The sequence below is a fragment of the Eschrichtius robustus genome, chromosome 8 (assembly GCF_028021215.1).
Source record: "Eschrichtius robustus isolate mEscRob2 chromosome 8, mEscRob2.pri, whole genome shotgun sequence".
NCBI classification, from domain to species: Eukaryota; Metazoa; Chordata; class Mammalia; order Artiodactyla; family Eschrichtiidae; genus Eschrichtius; species Eschrichtius robustus.
The window spans coordinates 7,072,324-7,086,033 of NC_090831.1; the positions used below are offsets into that span (position 1 = coordinate 7,072,324).

Below are 13,710 nucleotides of genomic sequence, written 5' to 3' on the forward strand. Positions count from 1 at the left end.
CTAGAATTGAATTTTTCAAACTTTTATACCCAGACAGACATGGAGCTAGTTCTCTTACAGAGCCAAAGAAACTTATCCTAAGTGTAATTTTTTAAAAATATTTATTTATTTATTTATTTGGCTGGGTTGGGTCTTAGTTGCAGCATGCGGGATCTTTAGTTGCAGCATGCGAACTCTTAGTTATGGCATATGGGATCTAGTTCCCTGACCAGGGGTCGAACCCGGACCCCCTGCATTGGGAGCGCAGAGTCTTAGCCAACTGACCACCAGGGAAGTCCCCTAAATGTAAAAGTAAATAGTTTTGGCTAACTTGAAGTAAAATACAGAGAATAAGTTTATCTTGAAAGGAAAAATAACAGTTATTAGTAGCACAGTTTTCCCCCTATAAAGTCTTTTACTTAAAGCATTTCTTCTTGTTGAAAAGGGGTTTTAACTCCATGATTGTTAGGTCCCAAGTTGGCTGTGCATCAGAATTATCCAGAGAGCTTTATAATAAAGACTATCAGCCTTCACCCCAGGACAGTTAAATCAGGAACTCTGGGGGGAGGATTCTAAGAATCACTATTTCTTTAAAAACCCCAGTTGTTGTCATTTTTTGGAATCACTGAGAGAGCCATCATGGAAGTATTTGGTTTGAATGATTTCAAATAATATTTAGGGCTTTGGGGTTCATGTAGCAGTATGGAGTCCACTTAGACCCATACCTCCCTGTCTTTTCTCCTAAAACTGTGTAAGAAGAACTGTATAAAACTGTATAATATAAGAAGAATAAATGAAGCACCCAAAATTTATCCCTTTAGCAAAATGTGAGATAGAGAATATACACAAATAATAAGGGGTGAAAAACAAATAGCATCCAGAATGACTATGGAAAGTCACAGTGGCAGAGCCGGTGAAGAAAGACAAAGGATCCAGGGGTGGCAAAATCTGTCCCACCATTCCCCACTTTGCCAATTAACGAGTAATTATTCCCGGAAGGAGTGAGACACACCCTTTTCCTCCAATGGAGTGTTGGTACCATTTGTTGAAATGACCTTTTGTTCAACAAAAGGGGGATCTTTTGAGGGTGTATCTGAGTGCAAAGTGGGCAAGTAATGCTGGACAAAGCAGAGAAAAAAGGTATTTAGGGTATACAGGGAACAGGTTTTATTTTAGACTTTGTAAAAAAGCACTATTCTGAAAAAGAGAGGATTAACTTACGAAGCAGAAGCTGCATTCCTGGTGGCACTGGCAAATGGTGTAGGTAAGGAGAGAAACAGCAATGATAGGGGCCCTCCTCAAACAAGAAAGAATATGAGACTCAAAGGAAATCTGGCTACCAAAAGTCATCATTTATTAACTAAACTGTTCATCACTTACTAAGAAGAGGATGCCTTTCAGATTACAACTACCCTAACCATTTTCCTCTTCCTGTTAATAGTTGATCCAGAAAAATCCATCTGTTTTGAATTTAAGAAAAAAAATCAACAATTATTTACATAATGTTAGGAAAAAGAAAAAAGAAAATCAGATTTTGTCAGCAGAAGAAAACACACCAGGAAAATTCTACTACAAGATGGAGAAAAAGGGCAGCACTTTCAACATTAATTTTGTAAGTTAATTATGCAGTATAGTCACAGTGCAGAAATAAAGTAACTCAGAGAAGAGATGGCAAGACAGAAAGGTGATGTGAAATAAGAATTGACAGAACTAAGAAGAGAAATTAAAGGAAAAGGCAAAATCACTTCAGAAATGAGGACCAAATTGCAAGGAGTTGAAGAAAGAACTGGCACCACAGAAGACACAGCAATACCATAAAAGGAAGAAAATCAAACTGGAGAAAAACTTCCAGTTTCTGGTCTGATGTGTAAGGAATTTAGAAGTCACCACTTTGTCCTAACAAGTTAAAAACTGAACTAACTGAAAAATCAATAAAGTTTCTAAGATCCATCAGAGAAGTGGGGTTACATGACAAACGGCTACACCAAAAATAGCAATAGACAGGGAGATTCAGAAAATCAGAATTTACTGGAGCAGAGACCTACAAGGAGAAACCTCCACAGGAGCCTAAACTGTAATTGATTAATTGCTAGAAGCTCAGTGTGGGCAAATATGAGAGTTAAAAAAACTCTAGGAGGACCCAGTCATAGGGAGGCATCCACACTTTTGTGAGGTTAACTTCGGAGTTATCCCAGGTCCTCACTGTGAATATTGGAGAAAAATCCCCTCATGCCTCTGGTTGCGGGAGGGGAAAAGGAACCATTTTGAAATATGCTAGAGCGTTCTGTTCTTAACAAGGCCAGCCTTCAGGAGAAACTATTTTACCAGAGCCTCGCCTACTGGAGTTTTATCAGAAACTACCCTACCTGGAGGAAGGGTAGTAGCCAACTCCAGCTCCCTCTAGCCATTCTGTCCAACCTAAGGGGAAGAAGACACTGAGAAGCACTGGTGGAGTTCATGGTCCAGGGGCACATGTTCATCAAAACACTGAGACCTGGTCATAGGACCATAGAACGCTTCCACTCCCCGACTCCTTACCACTCCATTACTAGAGGACTATTTGTGCAGTTTCTTTTACCCAGTACATTATGTCCACCTTTCAATGAAAAAATTACAAGACATACTGAAAGGCAAAAACAAACCAGTTTGAGGAGACTAAACAAACATCAGAACCAGAATGAGATATGGCAGGAATGTTGGAATTATCAAACCAGGAATTTTTAAATACTATGATGATATGCTAAGGATTTAATGAAAAAAGTAGACAACCTGCAAGAACCCATGGATAATGTAAGCAGAGAGATGTAAATCCTAAGAAGGAATTGAACATAAATGCTAGAAATCAAATACACTATAACAAATGAAGAATTCCTTTGATGGGCTCATTTAGTAGACTAGACACAGCTAGGGAAAGAATCACTGAGCTTGAGGATATGGCAGTAGAAACTTCTAAAACTGAAAAAAAGCTGAAAAAAAACCCCAAAAAACCAATATCCAAGAACTAGGGAACAATGACAGAAGGTTTAACACTAGTGAAATGGTAATACCAGAAGGAAAAGAAACAGAATCAGAAACAATATTTGAAACAATAATGACCAGGAATTTTTCCAAATTAATACACACTAAACCACAGGTCCAGGAAGCTCAGAGAATACCAAAGAGGATAAATGCCAAAAACAAAGAACAAAGAAACAAAAAACCTGCATCTAGGCATGTAATATCCAAACTTCATAAAACCAAAGATAAAAAATCTTGAAAGAGATACATGCTCCCCAGTGTTCATTGCAGCACTGTTTACAATAGCCAGGACATGGAAGCAACCTAAATGTCCATTGACAGAGGAATGGATGAAGAGGCTGTGGTACATATATACGATGGAATATTACTCAGCCATAAAAAAGAATGAAATAATGCCTTTCGCAGCAACATGGATGGACCTAGAGATTGTCGTACTGAGTGAAGTAATTCAGACAGAGAAAGACAAATATCTTATTGCTTATATGCGGAATCTAAAAAAAAAGGGTACAAATGAACTTATTTACAAAACAAATAGAGTCATAGATGTAGAAAACAAACTTATGATTACCAGAGGGGAAAGGGGGGAGGGAGGGATAAATTGGGAGATTGGGGTTGACATGTACACACTACCATATATTAAAATAGATAACTAATAAGGACGTATTGTATAGCACAGGGAACTCTACTTAATACTCTGTAATGGCCTATATGGGAGAAGAATCTAAAAAAGAGTGGATATATGTATAACTGATTCACTTTGCTGTACAACTGAAACTAACACAACATTGTAAATCACCTATATTCCAATAAAAAATTTTTTTAAAATCTTGAAAGAACACGAAAAAACTGCCCTATTATAGAAAAGCAAGGATCAGAATTACACCAGACTTCTGTTCAGCAACAATGTAAGCAAGATAAGAGTGGGGTGAAATACTTAAAGTATTGAGAGTTAAAAAATAAATAAATAAAAATCCTAGAATTTTGTACCTTGCAAAATTATCCTTAAAAGTGAAGGAGAAATAAAAGCTTTCTCAAACAAAAAGCAAGGGAATTTGTGGCCATTAGACTTGATTTTCAAGAAATGGTAAGCCAAATCCTTCTGAGAAGGAAAATGGTATCGGTTAGATACTTGGATCTATGTTAAAAAAGGGAAGAACTTCAGAGTATGAATAAGTGAAGGCAAAATAAAAACTTTTCTTATTCTCAGATGATTTAACAGATCAAAATGTGTGTTCAAAAATAATAGCAATAATGTGTTCAATTACATATGCTTAAGTATATGTTTATATGTATGCATATACTTATATGTTAATATGTACATATTATGTATAAGTAAAATGAATGACAGCAAGATACAAGAGGTAGGAGGAAGGAATTAGGAATATTTTATTATTATAAGGTACTTGCTCTACCCATGAAGTGGTAGAGTAATATTTGAAAGTGGAGTGGGATTAAACAAGAAAAAAATCACATCATATAAATAGATGCAGAAAAAGCATTTGACAAAATCCAGTGGCTATTCGTGATTTAAAAATCTCAGCAAACTATGAATAGACGGGAACATCTTCAACTTGGTTAAGATCATCCACAAAAAAACGTACATTGTATTTAATGGTAAAACACTCAGAGCTTTCCTGCTAAGATCAGCAACAAGGTAAGGATGTTCCCTCTCACCATTGCTCTCAGCATCATATTTGAAGTCCTAGCTAATGTATTAAGACAAGAAAAGGAAATAAAAGGTGTATGGATGGGGGAGGAAGAAATAAAATTGCCTTTGCAGATCACATGCTGTTCTATGTAGAAAATCAGAAAGAATCAACAACAAAATAATCTCCTGGAACTAATAAACAGTTATAGCAGGGTTGCAGGATAGGAGGTAAATATACAAAAGTCAATTGCTTTATTATATATACCAGCAATGAATAAGTGAAATTTGAAGTAGAAAACACAATACTGTTTACATTAGCATCCCCCCAAAATACTTAGGTATAAGTCTAACAAAATATATACAAAATCTATCTGAGGTAAACTACAAAACTCTTAATGAAAGATATCAAAGGGGAACTAAAGAGAGATATTCCATATTCTTGGATAGGAAGACTCAATATTGTCAAGATGTCAATTCGTCCCAACTTGATCTATAGATTCAATGCAGTGCCAATCAAAATTCCAGCAGGTTATTTTGTGTATATCAATAGACTGATTCTAAAGTTTATATGGAGAAGAAAGATACCCAGAATATCCCACTCAATATTGAAGGAAAAGAACAAAGTTGGGGACATGACACTATCTGACTTTAAGACTTATAAGACTTGTAAGCTACAATAACCAAACCAGTGTAGTACTGGTGAAAGAGTAGAACAGAAAAGAGAGCCCAGATATAGACCCACATAAATATAGCTACTGATCTTTGACAAAGGAGCAAAGGCAATGCAGTGTAGTGAAGATGGTCATTTCAACAAATGGTTCTAGAGCAACTGGGCATCCACATGTAACGAATGAATCTAGATACCTTTCAAAAGAATTAGCTCAAAATGGATCATAGACCTAAACATGAAATTCAAGACTATAAAAGTCCTAGAAGATAACACAGGAAAAAACATAGGTGGCCTTTGGTATGGCACTGACTTTTTAGATACAACACCAAAGATGTGATCTGTGAAAGAAATACAGGCATACCTTGGGGATATTGTGGGTTCAGTTCCAGACTACCACAATAAAGTGAGTATTGCAATAAAGTGAGTCATATGAATTTTTTCGTTTCTCAGTGCATATAAAAGTTATGTTTACAGTACATTGTGCAATAGTATCATGTCCAAAAAGAACAATGTACATATGTTAATTTTAAAATATTGCTAAAAAATGCTAACCATCATCTAAGCATTCAGTGAGTCAGTCTTTTTTGCTGGTTGAGGGTTTGAAGTATTGTGAGAATTGCCAAAATGTGACACAGAGACACAAAGTGAGCAAATCCTATTGGAAAAATGACTCTGACAGACTTGCTCAATTCATAGTTGCCACAAAACTACAATTTGCAAAAAACACAACATCTGGGAAGTGCAGTAAAGTGAAGCACAGTGAAATGAGGTATCCCTGTAAATGATAATCTGGGCTTTTTTAAAATTAAAAACTACCTGCGAAAGAGAAATGAGACAAGCCACTGACAAGGAAAAAATAATTGCAAAAGACATATCTGATAATGGACTTTTACGCAGCATAAACAAAGAACTCTTAAAGCTTAACAGTAAGAAATGAACAAGCTTATTACAGAATAGGCAAAATGCATGAGCAGACACCTCACCAGAAAAGATATACAGGTGGCAAGTAAGTGTATACGAAGATGTTCAACGTCTTATGTCATTACAGAATTGCCAAAATTCAAAACACTGACAGTACCAAATGCTGGTGACAACGTGCAACAACTAGAACTCTCATTTACCGCTGGTGGAAACGCAAAATAGTCAGACACACTGGAAGACAGTTCAGAAGTTTTTAACACAACTAAACATACCCTTACCATATGTGCCAGCAATTGTGCTCTTTTTTACCCAAAGGAACTGAAATCTTAGGCCCACCAAAAAACCTGCACGTGAATGTTTATAGCAACTGTATTCATAATTGTCAAAAGTTTGAAGTAACCAAGATGTCCTTCAGTGGGTGAGTGAATAAATAAATGGTGCATCCAAACAAGGAAACACTATACAGACTTAAAAGGAAGTGTGCCACAAAAAGACATGGAGGAAACGTAAATGTATATTTCTGGGCTTCCCTGGTGGCACAGTGGTTAAGAATCCTCCTGCCAGTGCAGGGGACACGGGTTCCAGCCCTGGTCCAGGAAGATCCCACATGCCGCGGAGCAACTAAGCGCATGCGCCACAACTACTCACCCTGTACTCTAGAGCCCACGAGCCACAGCTGCTGAGCCTGCGTGCCACAACTACTGAAGCCCGCACGCCTAGAGCCCGTGCTCCACAACAAGAGAAGCTGCCACAATGAGAAGCCCGTGCACCGCAACGAAGAGTAGCCCCCACTCGCGGCAACTAGAGAAAGCCCACGCACAGCAACGTAGACCCAATGCAGCCAAAAAATTAATTAATTAATTAAAATTTTAAATTGTATATTTCTAATTGAAAGAAGACATTCTGTAAAGGCTACATACTATGTGATTCCAACTATATGATATTCTGGAGAATGTATAACTGTGAAGACAATAAAAATGGTTAGTGGTTTCAGTGAGCTAGAGCGTGAAGGACAGATGAATAGGTAGAGCACAGAGGATATTCAGGACAGTGAAACTGCTCTGGATCATTGTACAGTAGTGGATACATCTCATTATACATTTGTCCAGACCCACAGAATGTACAACACCAAGAGTGTACCGTAATAAAAACTATGGGCTTTTGGTGAAAATGATGTGTCAGTGTCAATTCATCAATTGTAGGAAATGTATCACTGTGGTGTGGGATGTCAGTAGTTGAGGAGGAGGTATATGACAGAAATATCAACAGGGAGAAAATCACATTGGTATCAAACCTCTAAGTGGCCACATTCAGAAGTTCACCAGCAGGGGCTTCCCTGGTGGTCCAGTGGTTAAGTATCCATGCTCCCAATACAGGGGGCCTGGGTTCGATCCCTGGTCAGGGAACTAGATCCTGCATGCCGCAGCTAAGATCCCATGTGCTGCAGCTAAGACCCGGCACAGCCAAATAAATAAATAAATATTTTTTAAAAAAGAAGTTCACCAGCATCCTACAAGATATTCCAGGAGTGAAAATATGAAGATAAGATGTTAAATCCAGCTAGGTTACTGCCCTCCAGGCATATGAAATATAACAGAAGGTATAACAGGAACCTAGGAAATATTTTTATCAAGAGCATTCCAGAGGACTCTACTAGTGTAGTAGTTGACAAACAGTGGCTCATGGACCAAATCTGGGATACAGCCTGTTTGTTCACAGGCCTTGAACCAAGAAGGGTTTTTATTTATATTCTTAAGAATTTTGAAATAAAAGAAAACCCAACAGTGACTAAATGTGGCCCTTGAAGCCTAACCTAAAGTTTATTATCTGGCCTTTTATGGAAAAAAAATTTGCTGATTCCTGTATTAGAGGACTAGCCAAGATATGATTGAGGTAATGGGCATAATTTTATAGTGACATTAATTTGGAACAGAAGTTTGCAGATAGGGGAAGAAGGGCACAAAAACATAAATGAAATCGGGAAGCCTTAAAACAGAGGACATTTTAGGGACTTCCCTGGTGGTCCAGTGGTTAAGAATCTGCCTTCCAATGCAGGGGACACGGGTTCAATCCCAGGTTGGGGAACTAAGATCCCACGTGTCGCAGGGTAACTAAGCCCATGTGCCGCAACTCCTGAGCCCATGTGCTCTAGAGCTCGTGCACCACAGCTAGAGAGCCCACACACCACAACTGCTGAGCCTGTGCACTCTGGAGCCCGCATGCCTCAAGTAGAGAGCCTGCGTGCTGTAGAGCCCTAGCATCACAACTTAGAAGCCCGCGCGCCACAACGAAAGTTTCCGCATGCCACAGTGAAGATCCCACATGCTGCAACTAAGACCCAATGCAGCCAAATAAATAAATAAATAGAGGAAATTTTAGAAATCACATGACTACTTTTCACTCTACAAAAATTTATTTCACAATGTAACTGAAATGGATAATTCTCTGTGAATACATAATCTACCAAACCTGACCCTAGAAGAGATAGGACATGTAAACAGACAAAATTCCAAATAAAAATTTGAGAATGTTGTCAAATATCTACCCAAAAATTTCACTGGGAAATTTTACCAAACCTTTACTAACGGACAGGAAATCCTTAGGGGTGACAACAGTAAAATGGTGGAATAGGAGTTTTCTACTGTCTTCCTCCCCAAAGAACACTGATTTTGATAATTATACACAGATGAGAGTACCTTTGTGGGACCCAAGAGTCCAGTGGAGGAGTTACACAATACCATTGGGTGGGGGGGGGGGCGGGAGCACAAAACAAAAACTGAGATTGGACACATTGAAAAGGGTAAGAGGAAAATTTTCACTTCACCTGTGTCACCGCATCCCCAAGGTGGCACAGCTTAGTGCCAAGAGAGACACATTCAGCCTGTGATTTCTCCTACGGGGGAAAGTGAGAACATGTGAGTGAGTGCCTGGCTTCCCCAGCTATGTGGGAAGCTACAAAGGATACCCACTTCTTTCTCATCCCTTTCAGAATACAGAGGAGATCTGCATGACCAAGGGGCAAGGAAAGGCTGAGAGCATAGCAACCAGGGCTCAGAATTCAACAAGGGATGCAGGTCCACTGGCCACTTTGCAGACTCCATCAGGAAGCCTGCCTGTGAGCCACTGGGGACACCTCACCAGTGTATCCCCCAGTTAGCCCATGGTTACCTCCAACGTTCTGCATTCCTCACCCACACACTGACCCACCCCATAACTGTGTGTGCCGTTGAAGGCAGTGTGTGCAAACCTCAGTGGACAGTTAGTGAGCATGGGCAGAAAGCTGGCCCAACCCTGCAGAATTGGGAGAAGGCATAGACACTTGAGCATCCCTCACTGCCCTAGGGAAAGCAAACAGGAGACTGTCAGCACTCAGCCTGGCTTTGTGGAATCAGGAGAAGGCATACAGTCTTAAGAATTCTCCCCTAACAGGGAACAAAAAGTGTGGAGCAGGCATGTCCATAGAGAAGGCCTGAGAAAGCCTGAGAATCTGTAGTAAGGCTGACAGAAGACATTTCATTCCTGAAGGCTGTCAGTAAAGACTGGAGGAGGTGACTGCATCTTCAAATGCTAAGATGGCAACACAAGACTTCAAGGAAAATGAAAGATCAAGGAAATATAACAGCACTAATAATTTATAATTTTATAATAATAATTTGCCAGTAACCACCCCCAGAGAAATGGAGATTTATGGTATGCCTGATAAAGAATTCAAATTAGAGGACTTCCCTGGTGGTCCATTGGTTAAGAATCCGCCTTCCAATGCAGGGGACATATTAATGAAATCAGGAAAACCATACATAAACAAAACAAGAAGTTTAAGAGAGAGAACCAAAAACGAAGTGTAGAGCTGAAGAATATAAATGAATGACATGAAAAGTGCAATAGAGGGCAGCAGCAGCAGCAGAATGAATCAACAAGAAAAAAAAATCTGAACTTGAAGGCAGGTCATCTGTGATTAACCAGTCAGAGCAGAAAAAAGTAAAAAGAATGAATAAAAGTAAAGAAAGGTTACATGAATTAAAGGACATCATCAAGTAAAGCAATTAATGCATTATAGGAGTCACAGAAGGCAAAACAGGGAGAAAGGGGCAGAAAGTTTATTTAAAGAAATAATGGCTGACAATTTTCCAAATCTGGGGAGAGAGTTCATGATGTCCATAATTTCCCATACAGATTCATCCCAAAGAGGACTTTACTGAGACACGTTATAATAAAACTGTCTAAAACCAAAGACAGAGAATTTCCAAAGCAGGAAACAAAAATCTACTTACATACAAAGGAACCCCAAGAAAACTATCAGAAGATTTCTCAGCAGAAACTTTACAGGCGAGGAGAAAGTGGGTTGATGTATTCTAGGTACTTAAAGAAAAAAAAAAATGCCAACCAAAAATACTATACCTGGCACGCTGTCCTTCAGAAATGAAGGAGAAATACTTTCACAAGCAAACAAAAGCTGAGGGAGTTCATCACAACTAAACCTGCCTTACAAGAAATGTTGAAATGAGTTCTTCAAGCTGAAACAAAAGGATGCTAATTAGTAACATGAAAATATAAAACATACTGTTATAAGCAAGTGTGTAGTCAAATCCAAATACTATAGTAATGTAATATGGTCATGTAGTACTTAATTTTACTACAAAGGTTTTAACAGAAGTATTAAAATTAACTATAGCTACAATAATTTTTTAGTGGGTACACAACATAAAATATGTAAATTTGTGATGTCAGAAACATAAGATGTTGGGGGAGGGGAGGAGAGTTTTTGTACTAGCTTAAAATAGAATGTTGTAAGATGTTTTATGTAAATCTCATAGTAACTACAAAGCAAAAACCTGTAGTAGATACACAAGCAATTGTTAAAAAAAAAAAAAGGAATTGAAGCATACCAGTAGAGAAGATCATCAAATCGCAAGGGAAGACAGCTAGAGAGCAAGAAAGGAACTATGGAACAGCCAGAAAAATAATAAGACAGCATTAGTAAGTCCTTACATTATCAGTGAGTACTTTAAATCTAAATGGCTTAAATTCTCAAATCAAAGACAGAGTGGTTGAATGGATAAGAAAAACTATATGCTGCTTACAAGAGACTCATGTCAGCTTTATGAACATAGGCTGAAAGTGAAGAGACGGGAAGTTATATTCCATGCAACTAGAAACCAAAATAGAGCAGGAGTAGGTATACTTATGTCAGAACAAATAGACTTTAACTTCAAAAACTTTTAACAAGAAGCAAAGAAGGTCATTATATAATGATAAAGGAGTCAATTCATCAAGAGAATATAACTGTTGTAAATACATATGCACCTAGAAATATAGTGAATACTAAGAGTTCTGAAGGGGAAAATACACAACAATGCAACAATAATAGGGGACTTCAAGATCCCTCTTCTGACATTGGACAGGTCATCCGCATTATCAATAGGAAACATTAGAATTGAGCTATGCGTTAGACCAAATGGATCTAACAGACATATACAGAACATTGCATTCAGTAGCAGCAGAACACATTCTTCTCAAGTGCACACAGAACGTTCCTCAAGATGATCATGTGTTACAACTCAGAACAAGTCTCAACGAATTTAAGAAGATAGAAGTTACATCAAGTATCTTTTCCAGCCACAATGGTAAGAAACTAGAAATCTGTAATAGTAGGAAAACTGGAAAATTCATAACTATGTGGATATTAAACAAAAAGCTCCTGAACAACCAGTGGGTCAAAGAATAATCAAAGGAATAGCAAAAGATATCTTGAAACAAATGAAGATGGGAGCACAACATATTAAAACTTAACAGGATGTAGCAGAAGCAGTTCTAAGAGGGAAGTACCTTGCAGTAAACAACTACATTAAGAGAAAAGAAGGGTCTCAAATAAAGAACCTAACTTTACACCTCAAGGAACTAGAAAAACAACAAACTAAAACCCAAAGATAGCAGAAAGGAGATACGAAAGGTAGAGCAGAAATAAGTGAAATAGAAACCAGAAAGCAGTGGAAAAGATCAGTGAAACTAAGAGTTGGTTTTTGAGTAAATAAACAAAATAGGCAATTTACCAAGCCTAGCTGAGAAAACAAGAGAGAAGATCCAAGTAAATAAAATCTAAAGTAAAAGAGAAGACATTATACTTGATACCACAGAAATACGAAGGATCATAAAACACTACTCTGAACAATTATAAACCAACAAATTGGATAACCCAGAAGAAATGGATCAGCTCCTAGAAACATACAGCCTACCAAAACTGAATCATGAAGAAATAGAAACTCTAAACAGACCAATAATGAATAAAGAGATGGAATCAGTAACCAAAAACCTCCCAACAAAAGCCTAGGACCTGATGATTTTACTGGTGAATTCTGTCAGACATTTAAAGAATTAATACCAGTCCCTCTCACACTGTTCCAAAACAGCTGAAGGAAAGAAGAAAACTAAAGGTCAGTATCTCTGATGAACCACAGATACAAAAATCCTCAACAAAATACTAACAAACACAATTCAAGAGCACATTAAAAGAACGTGCATGATCAGTGGGTTTTATCCCAGGGGTGCTAGGATGTTTCAACATACACAAGTCAATAAATATAATACACAACATTAACAGAATGGAGGATAAAAATCATGATCATCTCAATAGATGCAGAAAAAGCATTTGATAATACTCAACATACTTTCATAATAAAAACTCAAATTTGGTACAGAAAGAATGTACCTCAGCATCATAAAAGCAACATATGATAAGCCCACAGCTATCGTCGTGCTCAAGGATACTCATACTCAGCTAACAATACTCAGTGTTTCCTCTAAGATCTAGAACAAGATAAGGACTCTCAATCTTGCCACTTCCATTTAACATAGTACTGAAAATTCTAGGGGTGAGCAATTAAGGCCTGCCCAAAAATAAATAAATAAATAAATAAATAAAAGGCATCCAAATCAGAAGAAGTAAAATTGCTTCTGCTTGCAGATGACATAATCTTATATGTAAAGAACCCTGAAGATCCACCAAAAAAATTTGTTAGAACTGATAAATTCAGCAGAGTTGCAGTATATAAAATCAATATACAAAAATCAGTTTTTTCTATACATTAACAAACTATTGAAGAAAGAAACTAAGAAAACAATTCTGTTTACAATAGCATGAAAGAAAAATACTTAAGAATAAATTTAATCAAAGAGGTAGAAGACCTGTACACTGAAAATTATAAGACATTGATGAAAGGAATTGAAGCAGCTGCAAATAAATGGAAAAATATTCTTTGTTCATGGATTGGAAGCATTAATGTTGTTAAGATATCCATACTACCCAAAGTGATCTATAGATTTAATACAGTCTTTATCAAAATTCTAATGGTATTTTTCAGAGAAATTGAAAATCAATCCTACAGTTCATATAGAATTACAAAAGACCGAGAATAGCCAAAGCAATCTTGAGAAAGAAGAACAAAGCTGGTGGCATCACACTTACTGATTTTAAAGT

At 37.5% G+C, this 13,710-nt stretch overlaps 1 protein-coding gene across 1 annotated transcript in view; it reads left to right on the forward strand.

The window, feature by feature from the left end:
* The window catches only part of LANCL2 (LanC like glutathione S-transferase 2), a 56,911-nt gene that overhangs the window by 19,463 nt on the left and 23,738 nt on the right, over positions 1–13,710 (forward strand). The gene's annotated exons all lie outside the window — the stretch shown is intronic.